The sequence below is a fragment of the Callorhinus ursinus genome, unplaced genomic scaffold, assembly GCF_003265705.2.
Source record: "Callorhinus ursinus isolate GAN/ISIS: 27379988/994484 unplaced genomic scaffold, GSC_fseal_2.0 scaffold23, whole genome shotgun sequence".
Lineage (NCBI taxonomy): Eukaryota > Metazoa > Chordata > Mammalia > Carnivora > Otariidae > Callorhinus > Callorhinus ursinus.
Genome location: NW_027397085.1, coordinates 9,944,269 through 9,957,217, shown reverse-complemented (window position 1 = coordinate 9,957,217; position 12,949 = coordinate 9,944,269). Strand labels below are relative to the sequence as shown.

Sequence of the window (12,949 nt, the reverse complement as noted above, 5' to 3'; positions counted from 1 at the left end):
GTAAACCATTTACTTTTAGCCCTTCTGGAACATTTTTCACATCCTGTCTCTTGTCAGGCTTTTTATTGTGAGCATCATATTAAGATTAAATTCCCTTGCCCAGTGAAGCATAGGAGGAAAGAACTTGCTGAACCAGCAGAGAGGGAAGAGACAATTTCGGTAAATGGCAGGATGGCATCCTTTCTTCATTCTAGTGAACCCCAGAAAAGTCCCATTGGTGTGAGGGGAGGCATTAGTTGGGGGTGTGATGGTGGTGGTTGGAGGGGAGCTTTTGTTCAACTCCTCTGCACCACACACAACACTGACTTCCTCTTGGGGGTAGGATTAGTAGCAGGTAGGAGTTCAGCAGCCTTTATGGGTTTCCATCTTCAGACTCAGCTACCTGAGTGTGACCTTGGACAAGTCATTAGCCTCTCAGAGTCTCCCCCTCTTCTATAAAAGGGAAATAGCATCTGTCCTGCTTACCTCTCAAGGGTGCTTGTGATAGAAGGGTAACCCGTAAAGGACTATGGAGAAAAAATTATTATTTTTTTTAAGATTTTATTTATTTGAGAGAGAGAGAGAACAAGAAGGGGGAGGGACAAAGGGAGAGGGAGAAGCAGGCTCCCCGCGGAGCCAGGAGCCCGACGTGGGGCTCCATCCCGGGACCCTGGGATCCTGACCCGAGCCGAAGGTAGACCCTTAACAGACTGAGCCACCCAGGCGCCCATAATTTATTACTTCTAACATAAGGAATGTGTGGATGCCCAGGCTGGCTTGTCACCCCCATTTCAGGTCTCTGTTTCTAAGAAGCAGGTCCTCCTTCGGAAGCTAGGAGCAAAACTAAAGAAGACTCCTTAGAAAATACATGCAAGGAACCCTTACTAGGAAGGAGCCAGGTACTCCTAGAAGCACTTGACATGCATATTCTCAAAAAAATCTTCACAACAACCTATCAAGGAAGTTCCTGTTGTTATCATAAATTTATAGGTGAGTAAACTGAGGCCAGAGTGGTTTAGGGATATGCTCAAGGTCACAGGTCAGAATGTGGAGAATCCATGACTCCTCATGGGCTCCATCTGATCCCAGAGTCATGCTCTTGCACCTCACCACACTGCCTTTCCAGAAATTCCCTTGCTTGTAACAGAAAGAATTCCAGAACCACAACCACGTGGCAGGAAATTTGCACAGTGTGTATGTCCCAGACACTCAGGTTCCAATCTGAGCCCTCCCAGTTAGCTGTTGTGTGCAGGGATTCTTCTGGCACTTATTTGACAACCACATTTTCAGAGGATGGAGAGTGTATTTGGAAGGGATGTCAGCCCTAGAAATTTAATCAGCTGGGCTGAAAGCAATCAAGAAGCCATCTGGACAGACTCTGACTTCCTGCCCAGAAGATAAAGACATCTGGACCTAGTAAATGCCAAGGACATGCTGACTCGGTCCCCAGGCCTGTGGGCTGTTCCTTGCTTCACACAGATGCATTTTCTTAATTGTGCATAATCTACAGCTCTGAGCCACTGCTGGGGCTGCTGAAGGCCCAGTGCTATTGACCACCAAGTGCTTCCTCGCTCACAACCAGTGACTACTGTGAGCTGCAGTTGACTTTCCACTGAGAAGGAGATGGATTGACTGCAAAGGCCACTGTAAATAGTCCTCTTTAAAGATGGAGCAAGAGGTGGCTGCCCCAGGCCCCATTTATTGTTGTGATTGGGAAACATCATGGCTGCCGATTGGTAAGTAGGGCCAAGGGGAAATATTTACACAAACAAAGAAGCTTATTAAGGGGGCCCACCAGGTTTGCCTGCCCAATCTATGCCTACTGCTGCCGCCTCCTGTGAAGGAGGCTGTCTCCAATCACACGAGTTCTTGAGCAGTCAGCCTGCATGGGGGTGCCCAGGGTGGAGGATGAAGGGCTTTGGGGAAGAGCTGAGGAACTAGAAATAGAAGGTTAAGATGCTGCACAGAGAGCTTTTCTTGTGGCGACATCTAAACACTTGCACGTGTCTTGTAAACACGTTTCTAGAGCTGGCTTGAACCTCACACACCAGCTCAGCTTCTGTCTACGTTAAAGCATAGCTCACATCTCCAAAGGTGCCCGAAGCTACTGAACATGGCCTGGCTGGAACCAACCTCTCTCCCCTTTTACTTCCCCAGAGGGTCACTGTTTGTCCCGAGTAGACACCCTGATTACACTCCAAATAGGTCTCTCTTAGGTCCTGCATGGTTGGAACATATTGAAGGTTTTTGGTTTGGGGGGAAGATTTGCTAGTCTGGGACAATTTGCCTTTTGGAGTGCTTTACTTCAAAATAATGAAAAATATCGTGTTTGTAAGTGTGTACTGAGTTACTCTGGGCTGTGACCTACAAAACAAGACAAAGCCAACCCCAATCACAGGAACTCATCAGTTCAGAGAGAGTGGGTCAGAGCCCTGCAGTCGCCCGGCCTCTGTGCTCAGGGAAATGCCTCTCCGTTCTTCTCCTTTGTGTCCTTTACACGAGCCCTTACTTCCATGCCAACCAGGGGCTGCCGCTCCTCCCGTACTTCGTTTCTGAAAACCTTTTTCTTGCAAAGTTCAGTTCTTGCTTCAAATACCTTTATCTCTAACTTTTCTTCCTCTTGGATTTTTATATTCCTTTCTATTTTTGAGCCTCATCTTTAGTTACAGCTTTTCATCCTCCTAGCACCCCGTTTAGCCCTTACTCTGCCGCACGTTTTTTCTGTAGGATCATCATGTGTCTTGGTCTCTGGAAGGCCCAGGCAGCACCCATGTGTTTTCTCTCCATAGGTCCCCATTCTTCCAAGACCCTGTGGGGTTGTCCAGATGCCTGATCAGGTCAGCAGCCAGGACAGTTGCAAAGGAAAAGCCTCGAGCTTCCTCCACTTCTGGGGCTGGGACCCCGTGGTCAGCTGAGCCTGGCCAGTGGGTTGTGCCTGGCTGGAGGGAAGTCAGGGAGCAGAGGGCCCTGAACACCTGAGATGCACCACGCCCCCAACCCTGACATTGACCGACATGGTAGGCAGTTCACCTCCAAGATGGTACACATTTAGCTTTTGGCTTTTTCTTTCAAATGAGATGCAAGCGTGTGGAACCTGTGGGGAAGAAAATAGGAAGCCAAGAACTGGCCTTGGGATTTTCAACAAGAGAGAGAAAATCCATTTTGTATTCCTGCATAAACATAGACTGTGAAGATCAGCCATAAATAAACATCAAGGTTAGAGAAAAAATGTCTTTACATGGAGATGCGATCAAACTGGCAACCCCAAGGCCAAGAATGGGAAGATTACGGTTATAGCTTCAGTTCTAGCATAGTCTTCCTCTTTGAACCCAGTTCCTTCCCACTGCAGGTCTAGTAAGAAACAAACCAAAAAAAAAAAAAAAAAAGGGATGAAGTAGAAGGAGGAAATTCTAAACTTTCCTTTTCACTTTCTAAATATAGTTTAATTCATTTTAAACAAATCTACCATAAAAATTGGAATTTGTTACACTGAGGAAATGGAAAGATTTATTTTAACAAAGGACTCAGTTTATCCGTGACTGCACCTCACCCTCCTTTAAACTGTAACCACATCTAGTGCATTTTTAGATGACCTGATTTTTCAGAATTTAACTACTCTTGTATCTGCTGTGTAAAGTGAGGCTGACTCGTAGCTTTGAAACATATGCACGGTAAGTATTCAAGAGCCAAAAATAAACCAAGCACATGACAAACAATGTTTGCTTCGTATGAGCCAATAATGTCGGAGCCACTGCAGGAATTGTCTTAGAGCTAGCCCAAGCTGTGGTTTTCTGAGAAAGATGTGAAGCCTGAGCAGGGCAGTGCATCCAGAGAAGTCAGCTGTCATGTCAAAATGTGCTGTTAGGAATGACTGAGCTACCACCGCCATTAAGACCTATGACAGTTTGCTCTGCACATGCCAACCAAGCATCAGGCAGTTTTTTCTGCATGGGATGGAGCGGAAATCTGGATACCTGAGGGTTTGGGTGCTCCAGGCAGGAGGTGGCCCATTCCCAACCCAGAAATCTACCAGGAAAACAGCCTGACCATGGTTCCCAGTTGCAGAAGAGATGTACCTTTTGTTGGCTTGTCACTTTTTCTTTATACTTTCAACTGCAAAATTGGGTTGGGAAGTATTTTTACTTTTTAGTTTTTTAAAAATATTATGACTTAGAATGCCAACTCTTTATCGCCTTCATAAGGAAGTTGAAAAAAAGGTATGAGAAAATAATAATAATATCTAACACATAGTGCTTATTATGGCCAGGTACTGTTTTACGTACTTCACAGATATTTTTTTCATTTAGTCTTTATGACTACACTCTGAGTAGTCTTTTCTGGGTGAAGAAACACAAGGAAGCTAAATAAATTGTTCAGGGTCATTCAGGGATGTGTAGGGCTTGAACCTAAGGAGTCTGGCACCAGAGATAAAACAGGAGAAAGAAGGTGACGGGGAAATCTGAAGAAGAGAAGAAACAGTCAGAACAACCAGCTTTTCCCAATGCTTTGAAGAAATCTTTGAACTCTGTTCTCTGCTCCCCCTACTCTCTTTGAGGGTAGGATCTGTAGAAGTGGGGGATTGTATACAGAAAAGGCTCTGGGTGAAATTTGAAAGACCCTGCCCCAGCCACCCTGTCTCCCCAGGACTTGAATCTACTGTCCCTTTGGGCTAGAAATGAAAAATGCCCATTTGGTCAGGGTGTCATGCATAAGAGTGGAGCAAGGTAGGGGAATGCCAGCCCACTGCTCTGTGACAACTGCTCCCTTCGCCCAGGTCAGCCTCATTCCCTAGCCACTTTTTTGTCCTGTGTTTTCTCAGTCCCCCATGTCATCTCATTAAACAAAAACCCCATTGCATAGGCGAACTTGACACATCCTTCTGAACAACAGTGCTCAAGAGAAACAATGGGAACCACCTAAGTAATTTTAGATTTTCTTGTAGCCCACTGTTATGGACTGCACGGTTTATGTCTCTTCAAAATTTATATGGTTTGACTGACTGAATTCCCAATTTGATAGTATTTGTAGGTGGGGCTTTTGAAAAGTCATTAGGTCATGGGAGGGGAGCCCTTGTGATGTGATTTGTGCCCTTTTAAAAGACATAAGAGAGATGATCTCTCTCTGCACCAAGTGAAAATAGAGTAAGAACGTAGCTGTCTCCAAACCAAGAAGAGGACCCTCACCAGATCCTGAATCTGTCGCACCTTGATTTTAGGCTTCCCAGCCTCCAGAGCTGTGAGAAGTAAATGTTTGTTGTTTAAACAAACCAGTTAGTTGATGGTATTCTGTTACAGCAGGCTAAGATACCTACGTTAAAAAGATTTAAAAACTAGGTGAAGTTAATGCTAGTAATGTATTTTAGTCTAATACATCAAAACATTATATAAAATTCCATGCAATGTAAAAATCACTGTAGTTGGTGTAAAATATTGACGAAATACTTACCTTTTATTTTTCATATTGTGGATTTTACACTTACACCACATCTCAATATCACAGTACATTTTCATTGGAAATTCTTGGTCTGTATTTGTTTATTTTTTTCAAAATTTTATTTATTTATTTGACAGAGAGAGACACAGCGAGAGATGGAACACAAGCGGGGGAGTGGGAGAGGGAGAAGCAGGCTCCTATGGAGCAGGGAGCTACATGTGGGGCTCGATCCCGGGTCATGACCTGAGCCGAAGGCAGACGCTTAACTGACTGAGCCACCCAGGCACCCCCTTAGTCTGTATTTAGATTTCAGAAAATTTATAGTTGAAAAGGGTTCAACTTGGGATTGACATACCCGAGTGATTTTAAGCATAATTGAAAGTTTTTCAATAATTGAAATAGAATATCAGCTTTTATATTTACATGAATTAAAGAAAATAAAATTAGATATTAGTTTCTCATTTGCACTAGCCACACTTCAAGTGTTCAAGAGGTCCATGTGACTAGTGTCTACTTTATTGGACAACATAGTTTTAGAGGCTAGAGATACGTGAAACTAAATAACCATGGGTCAATCAGTTCACAGTGATCTAAACAGTGACCTAAAACCATCATTATTTATTGTTCTTCTTGCTGGTCACATCGGCACGGGAAACTCCCTGGGCAGGCCAGGAAGTTTGGTTTTGGGCACCAGCTGGTGTCTGATTAGTTCCTACATCCTATCCAACAACTGGCAGTCATTTTGCAAATGTAAATCCTGCCACCTAGTGACCACTTTCTGAATGTCACATGGAGATTACCACGTAGAAAATGCCACGTTGACCTCTGCATTGGCGCCCCTTCTGAGAGCTCTTGAGACTTCCTCCTGCCTGGAGCCGCCATGTGACACCGTGCTGCTGATAGGTCATTATGTTTTGCAGCTGCTTTAGTCATGCCTGACAAATAAAAGCAGAATTGTCATTTCACGTCAATTTCATGTCCTCCCTTTCCCCGCAGCGGGCAAGTTCTTGGAGTACAATGACCACAGCTTCGGGCACCCTGTGCACCAGGTATTGTGATGCAAGGAGATGCCTCCGGTCCCCATAAGGGTTAGGGCCCCCGCTATCCCTCTGATTGGGTTAAGTTCCTGAATCTTCTCTTTATTATATATGTCTCCTTTCTCATTGAATTGTGAAATCTGTGAGGACAGTGTCCTGCTTATGTTTTATCCTTACTGCCTAGTGTGGTGCCTTTCCGACAAATGACAGTTGACTGGTTGGGTGGATGGTATAGCTGTAAGTTCACAGCCCTTTCCAGCGCTCTTGCCACATTCCGCCAGGTGGGCCATCTTCTCTTTTCCACTCTCAGTATGACCTAAGTCATCTCTTTTTTCCCTTTTCTTCAGCTCTCATTCTTTCCCTTATTCCGTGATATGCTCAGGACATACTTAGCACATGACCTTGTCTTGAATTTGAAAATACCAAGGTGAAGTTGGCGACTCCCTAACTTAAACCCACCAAACCTCCAGCCCTACCCGCACCTGCGCCTGACCCTCCTTGGACTCAAGGCCATGACTTCTGGGTGTGGTCTGAAGCCCCTGGCCCACTTCTTTGGAATCACCTGGGAAGCATTCACAGTGACTGATGTCTGGGTCCTAACTCAGGAAATCTGATGTCGTTTGTCTTGGGTGCAGGCTGGGCATCAGGATTTTAAAATTATCCCCAGGAAATCCTAAATGACGGCGCAGATTGAGACCTGCTCTCCGCATGCTCCCTCCTTTCAGTCCTTCTCAGGCTCCGGCCGGCAACCTCACCCTCACTTGCATTTTCGATTGTTTCTAGTCTCTCGGGACATTTTCAAGGCACACCCGATGCCCTGATGCCCTAGACCCTCCTATTTAAAGTAAGAACAACAACAACAACAACAACAACAAATCCTCCCTGGGGCCAATATTCCCGGCAACTATCTGCTCTCTTTATTTACTTTCCAAGCCAGATATCCTTCAAGAATAAGTTGCCCACACAGGCTCTGTTTCTACCTCATCAGCCATTCACTCTTAAATCTCCTCCACGCTGGGTTCTGCTCCAGAGTTGATGACCCTGTAATTCAAAAACACTCACCTCCATTGGCCTCCCCCCCATGCTCTCCTGTTTCTTTCTCAGGGTATCCTTCTTCCTGACCTCTCACTGTTGAGACTGCCTTAGAGGATGTGGTGCTCATCCGTCTTTCCTTTTTGCTCCGCTTCTTATGCATTCCAGTCCCTGGGCCTCAGGGTTTATAAACCTGCTCAGACCATTCCAGCAGTTCCATACCTGCATGTCCAAATCCTGATGCCTAGGTGTGTGATAGGCATCCCAGATTCCATGTTCCAAACCAAATCTTGAGACCTCCCCTATCTCCTCTTATAGTGATTCCTATTGTGTCCGTGTCCTATGGCTTTTGTAACAAATTACTGCAGTCAGATTGACTTAAAGCGGTGCCTTATAGTCTCACAGTCCTAGAGGCCAGAAATCTAAAATCAGTTTCACTGGGCTGAAATCAAGGTGTCAGCGGGACTGCAGCTCCTTGGGAGGCTTTCGGGGTGAATCTGTTTTTTGACCCTTCCAGTTTCTGATGGTTTCCAGCATTCCTTGGTGTATTAGCGAGGGTTTTTCAGAGAAATGGAATCAATAGTGTGTGTGTGTGTGTGTGTGTGTGTGTGTGTGTGTGTGTACGTGTGGTTTTATTATAAGGAACTGGCGTAGGCAACTATGGAGGGTGAGAAGTTACAAGATCTGCAAGCTAGAGACTCAGGAGGACCAGTGGTGTAAGCTCCAGTCTGAGGGCAGGAGAAGACAAATGTCTTACTTAGTTCTATCAGTCAGGCTGGAGGAATTCCCTCTTACTAAGCCTTTTTGTTCTACTCAGGTCTTCAGTTGATTGCCTGAGGCTCACTCACATTAGGGAAGCAATCTATTTTACTCAGTCTTGCAATAAATGTTAATCTTATCCAGAAACAGCCTCATAGACACACCCACAATGATGTGTGACCAAACATCTGGGCACCCTGTGGTCCAGTTACATTGACACATAGAATTAACCATCACAGTTGGCTTATGATCCCATCACTCCAATCTTCAAAGCCAGCATCTTCAAATCTCTCTTGCTTCCATCTTCATACTGCCTTCTGTGCCTGTGTGTTTGTGTATTTTTGATCTCCCCCTTTAAGGATACATGTGTTATACGGATACATGTGATTATATGGGATTGCACTTATGGCCCACCCAAATAATCCAGAACAGTCTCCTGTTCTTTTTTTTTTTTTAAAGATTTTATCTATTTGAGAGATAGAATGAGATAGAGAGAGAGCATGGGGGGGGAGGGTCAGAGTGGGAAGCAGACTCCCCGCTGAGCAGGGAGCCCGACGCGAGACTCGATCCCGGGACTCCAGGATCATGATCTGAGCCGAAGGCAGTCGCCTAACCAACTGAGCCACCCAGGCGCCCACAATCTCCTGTTCTTAAGATCTTTAAATTAATCATACCTGCAAATGTCCTTTTTCCAGATAAGATAGCATTTACAAATTCTAGGAATTGGAACATGGATATATTTGGTGGACCGTTATTCAGCCTACTACACTACTCTAGCAAAGGGCACTTTCATCCACTCAGTTACTTAAACCAGAGCTTTGGGACTTAACCTTTGTCATATATTCTCCCCAAACCCATCTAAGACATTGACATCTCCCATTATGTTCTCTTTATTAAATAATCTTTAATCTGCTTAGATTTTTCCATCTCCCCTACCACCAACCCAATAGAAAACATAAAGTTTTTCCTGGACAATTTTAATGGTATACTATGTCAGCTGTAATGATCTCATTTGTGCAGTCACTTGTTGAGTATCTGTTTCTAGTCACTAATTTGTAAGTTCCATGAAGGCAGGAACTTGTACATGGTTTGTTCACCATTGTATTTTCGACTCCAGCATAGTGCTTGGTATAGATTAGGTGCTCAGTAAATACTTACCACATATGTGAATGGATGGATGCCACATTTCCTTTCATGGAGGAGCTCCTGCTCTGGCAAAGGAACCATTCAATAGCTTTTGACATAAATGACCATATTTGTTTATTTAGACTACTTGTGTTGAGAGTCCTCTAAATGCCTGACAATCTAGTAGGCTCAAAGAATTCACGAGTAAACAAATTATGTAAAACTCCTTGTGCTCATGGAACTTTGCATGTTTGTGTGGGGAAAGACAGGAAGGGTAATAAATGTATAATAAATGCATTCAATATATGTAAATGTGCTTAAATATAACATTAGAAAGTGATAAATGATATGAAAAGAAATAGAGAAGTTTAAGGAAGATTTGTATGTGCTTGTAATTTTAAATGGGGTAGAGCTTTATGAGAAGTCAATATTTGAAAAGAAGCCTGAAGGAGCTGAGGTGGTGAATCATGAATATATCTGGGGAAGAGATTCCCAGGCAGAGGGAACTGCATTTGAGGAGGTCCCTGAGGCAGGAGTGGTCCTGGTCAGTTCCTGGCGGATGAGGAGGCCAGTGTGCACTGAGTGAGGCTGAGAGGAGTAGGAGGTGAGGGCCTCGCCGCCATGGGGGCCACACTCTAGAGGACCTTGTAAAGCAGTGGAAGGACTTCAGCTTTTCCTCTGAGTGAGAAGGGGAGCTCTCACAGGTCCTCCAGTTGACTTACATTTTATTTACTTATTTATTTTTGCTGTGCAAATAAATATTTATTTTTCTTCAAGTTTTTATTTATTTATTTATTCATTCATTCATTTATTTATTTATTTTGTTTAAATTCAATTAGCCAACATGTAGTACATCATTTGTTTTTGGTGTAGCGTTCAATGATTCATTAGTTGCCTATAACACCCAGGGCTCATCACATCACATGCCCTCCTTAATTCCAAGTTTTTATTTAAATTCCAGTTAGTCAGCACACTGTGTAATATTAGTTGCAGGTGGAGAATGTAGTGATTCATCACTTACCAAACTATCGTTCTGGCTGCTGTGTGGACTGTAGGTGAGCAAGGATGGAAACAAAAACCCTGGGGAAGTTATGTCAGTAATCAAGGTGAGAGCTAATGATGACTCGGACCAGGGTGATAGATAGCAGCATTTCCCACGTGGTGGGAAATGGGCAGAAATGGATATATCGAGAAAATAAGGCTGACAGAATTTCCTGATAGACTGGACGTTGGCGGGAGGGTGGGGGGTGGAGGAGATGTGTGTCAAGAATGACACCAAGGTTTTTGGTCTGAGCAGCTGGAAACTAGACTAAATTCAGAGTTTTGTCTGGGACTCCTACCCCAAACATCTTAATTCCCTAAAGTCACTGGAACAGCTCAACAGCCCTGAACTTTCCAGGCAGCTGCTCGGAGTCATCATCCATCCTTCCCTGGAGAGTGTCTGATCCCGCCCCTACACTTACGTCCCACTCCTCTCTCACGTCCGTGCAGGGGGCACTAGGTCAGTTTGCCTTCAGCACAATCAATGCTCAGCCCACATTCCAGCCGTGACGCACTGTCACGGTGTGTTCCCTTCGTCTTGAGCTTGGTGGAACACTGCCCTGTCCTTCTGCCCCTCAGCTTTGTGTTCACACCTAAGGCTCTAGGAGGTTGCCCTGATTATTATTTTGCTCAGAAAAGCTTCTACTTGTTCTGGTCCAGAACAGTTGAGGTAATTCAGTAGCCCCTGAACCTCTGTTGGCCCAGGTGGCCTGGCCAAGTGCCACTTTAGGTAAGCTATGCCCTGTTGACTCCACTTCTTCCTGGATTTTTAATATTCTCTTTGACATGGGCTGTGGGCTAGTTTATATGACAGGCTCAGTGGAAAGTCCATTCCGTTAAGAAGCTGCAGCTGTTAAGAAGGAAGGCTCATTTTCTCTGTGTATGTGCAGTTATGTGGGTACGTGTATCCGGTGCTCTAGGCCTTTGGGAAACGTTTGGGAGAGTCGGTGGCAAGAACAGGTGTCTAAGACAGACCCTGTTTTGACCCAGTCCCTCACCCCACATAAGCCTCTCAGCAAGCAACATGAAGGGGTCAAGCCTCTCATATTTCTTCCCCTGTGAGACGCAGGAGTGCCACTGTTTTTCCTTCTCTTTCTCCTCTTTTCAGTTGCTGAGTGGATCCGGTGTGTGTGTGTGTGCACATGGGTCCAGGCGTCCACAGGGGTACATGTCCTTGCAAAGAAGTCTCTGGGGGGCTTATATTTAACTGATCCTCAACTAATTGTTCAGGAGCAGTGTTTAAGTCGCCAGCTTCCCCTTAATTGTAGTCACAGGCTCTCCCAATTCCACCCTGGCCCCTAGGGTCAGAACGCTTGGCGCCCCGCTCCCCTGGCCCCCGCCCCCCCTCCCCCACCCCCGCCCCCCACCCCCGCCCCCGCCCCCGCCCCCCCCTCCCCCTGGTGTCCAGGCTGACGAGGTGCATTCTGGTAGGCTGCAGAAAGATCCTGGAAAGGGTGGGGGCGGGGGCGAGAAAGGCCCATCAGGTATGCAAATGAGCCGGAAGTACTGCGGGCCTGCGGGCGTGGGAGCGAAAATGGCGGAAACAGGGTTGTGTTCTTCGGAGCTTTCCAAAGTTCTCTGAGCTGAAAACTGCTCTGGAGGGGTGACAGGGACTCTATGGTCATCTCCCAAAGCCGCTGGAACGCGTGGCCTTGCGCTCGCCTGAGTCAACATCTGAATTCACACCTCCTGTGAGTTCTGCTCTTATTAGAGGACTCAGGAAGGGTTGGGACCTGAGACAAATGCAAGGGACTCCACCTGACTTTCTAGAAACACCCCGTGACCTAGTGCAGAGCTGAGCCAGCTCGGGCAGAATTTTCGGGGTGCTGATTCCACACAGCTAATCATACCTGGCTGAATATATCCTTCCTTACCGTGTAATCAAGTTTAAGTGCAAGAAAGTGTTTTTCTCTGTGTTTTGAAAGTGGTTGCAGCAAAAACCCTTTAGGAAGCCTTTACTCCTCTGTGTATTGTTTAGACTTGGTGGGATCAGTGGGAGGTAGGTGTGATTTTATTTAGGAAGTGTGAGCTCTGGGGCCACCATTTCCTCCAAATGCCACACCAGGGGGAGAGGTAATAGCCAAGTCTGCAGGGAGCCTGTCTCTCGGAATGTGCGTGGGGAGAAGCACCTCTGAGCTCTTGTCCAGCGGAATCCCAGCGTTTATTTGTGTGCTTCTAGGGTCTAATTGGTATAAACTCTTGAGTGCTGGGATGTCCTCTGATACACTCCACCTGAAAATTACTTAGCACTTACTGTGGGCCAGGAACCATTCTAAGGGCTTTGCATGTATTAACTTAGATTTACAAGTTACTGAGTATGGTAAGAACAAAAATCACGTTGCACAAGAGTATGCATTGTGTTCTCATGTTCCTGTGAAAAAGTTAGTTTATTTTCTATATATTTTCAGGGGAGGGAAAACTTCTGGAAGGGTATCCCAAAAATGGTATAGTGGCTGCCCTTTAGGAGACTGAGAGATTCCTCAGCTGAGGAAGTATGGTTTTGGGAAGGAGACTTTTCATTCAGTACTTCATTCAGAACTTTT

General features: G+C 45.4%; 1 long non-coding RNA gene across 1 annotated transcript in view; it reads left to right on the top strand.

Annotated features, from left to right (window-relative positions):
• The first annotated feature begins 1,493 nt into the window (after positions 1–1,493).
• Positions 1,494–12,949, top strand: part of LOC112839790 (uncharacterized) — a 33,412-nt gene continuing 21,956 nt past the window's right edge. The window contains exons 1-2 of the long non-coding RNA XR_012382129.1: positions 1,494–1,715; positions 6,409–6,461. This is a non-coding gene — a long non-coding RNA (uncharacterized lncRNA). The remainder of the gene's footprint in view (positions 1,716–6,408; positions 6,462–12,949) is intronic.